This window comes from Oryzias melastigma, unplaced genomic scaffold (assembly GCF_002922805.2).
Source record: "Oryzias melastigma strain HK-1 unplaced genomic scaffold, ASM292280v2 sc00331, whole genome shotgun sequence".
NCBI lineage: Eukaryota > Metazoa > Chordata > Actinopteri > Beloniformes > Adrianichthyidae > Oryzias > Oryzias melastigma.
Genome location: NW_023416933.1, coordinates 77,132 through 79,459, shown reverse-complemented (window position 1 = coordinate 79,459; position 2,328 = coordinate 77,132).

The window sequence follows — 2,328 nt, the reverse complement described above, 5'->3', positions numbered from 1 at the left end:
TTTTTTTTTTTTTTTTTGTTGCAAGTTCAATGAAGTTGATGTGTTACTTGTCATCAAGATACAAGTACTAAAGATCAAATAGTTGTCCATTGATCTGTACTGTGAATACCATTTCTGTGGATTTGGAAGTTTCAATCATTTTTTTCTGAGAACTGCTGTATTTTTTATATTTTCTGTTCAATAACATCATAGACTACGAGTTCAAGCTTCACTAAACTCTCCCTTATGTTGCAAAATCTGTTATTCAGGTTGTTTGAATCCCTTTTTGTTTGGTTTGCTCATGCTTTATTAAACGTATTTTTATATATTGTTGAAATTTTTATATCCTCATTTTCCACTCCATTGGTAATATATTTCACATTTGTCTTTTTTTTTGTTTAATGTTGGGATCTGACATAAGCAAACCTGCAGTGAAAAGACAGAAGGTGAGGCAGGGAGTCGATCTGCAGCAATGAAGGAGGCCCATGTGAACTCATTTTGGTTCTTCAGTGGTCTGCAAATGTAATGGGACGCATTTGATTTTTTGTTCGTGGACATTCTATTCGTTCTCACTCACCTGAGCATTAATATGTATGCTATAAGGAGATTTGAAAAAAAAAGAAATATATATATATATATATATATATATATATATATATATATATATTAACAATTCATAAACTTCTCATCGATATTGTGACTGGTCAGTTTAAATACAATTTAAATGTATTGCAAGATGGAAAAACGAAATGGTGACATTGTGAAAAAAGCAGCAAGTTATTTCAAAGAAAAACGTAAATAAAAAAAGGAACATGGAGAGTTAAATTCAAATTGTTTAGGAGGAAGAACCAAAGTGAGGATGGAGATGTGCAGGCCAAATTTTCTGAAGGTCCGGTGGCTTTCATGGCCATACCCGACTGGAGCACGGAAAAAGTGTCATTCCCTGGGTACAGACGTTGCTAGTAGTGGACTGGTAGTGCAACGGCCGAGATGTGGATGCGGAATACAGGTGGTACAAAATTTGGCAGCTGTCACACGTGGAAAGAATTTTTGAACTGCTCAAAAATTTAGACCGTGGGTGACTACATTTGGTACCAGTGGTACAGCAGTGCAATAGCGGCCACACGTGCTTAGAAACCGAAATCTTGTCTTTGAGCATGGCTGAAGCACAGCCGTTTCCCCAGCCAGTATGTGCTTGTACCACTGCTTACAGTGTCTGTTTAGCGTATGAACACCCGTGTGTCAATGCCCTGTTGGTGTTACCTGTGGGAGGACACACTTACATGGGATTAAGCAGTGCTCTGGTAGTGGAGTGTCAGTGGAATGGGCTCTGGCATCTGTATCACTGCTATTCCACAAACATGCATAAAGTTAGAGCGTCTAAGCGCGTGTGGCAGATTTTCGAAATTTTCAACTGTGATATGGCCGTCAAATCCTGTGGGATCTGGCCTTAAAGGACAGAATGAAGAAGAGAAAGGGGAGATGCAAGTTGCATGGAAAACGTGCTTGAGACACCAGGACCATCAAGAACAGGTAACTTTTCTACAATGCCAGACTGTCTGGACAAAAGAACAATATGATCAGTTTAAAAAGTAACCAAACCCTTAATCAACTTCTTTTTACTGTTGATCTCTATAAATGGGGCTTTAAAAGTGCTGTCTATTGGTAATTGAAAATTTTTGACAAATTGAAATAACTTGTTTAATTCTTGAAAATACAGTCAAAAACCATCAGTGTGCTGCCCACTAAAGGTTTAATCAAGGTATTACATTTGAATCTTGTGATTGGTCAAACCATGTAAGATTCAGAAGTCCCATGTCATGATCTGCAGCTCCAGTAATGATAAAAATCCTGCCCCGAAGCCCCACCCCTCTGACTGGATTTTCAAATTTCCACTGTGGATGGAGTCAGCCTCCAACTTCCCTGTTTGGTTACCCTAATTTGATAGAGTGGCGCAGTGTGAAGGTCTGCCAGCTGCTTGATTTGAGCGGTGAGATGAAAATCAGGCTGTGCAGCCAAAATGTCATTGACAGGTCGCTGTGTCAAATCAGCTAAACAGGAACTCAGCTCTGGGCACGTGACGTTTTCAGTGACCCGATCAGCGGGTAAAATACTAATCCAATACGAGCGTTTTGTTCTGTCAGACCGCAGCAGCCAAGATCAGCGGAGCTCGCTCAATACACCGGGAGAAAGACGGACATGTCGGGTCTCTGAACTGTGATATTTTACTTAATTTCCTCAAAACAATAATATAAAAGATTCCCTATTTTTCCAGTCTAAATTCGCGACAGCCTTCAAACTCACTCACAAAGACCAAGAAACACAGCAGAAGTAGAGGTCATCCAGACC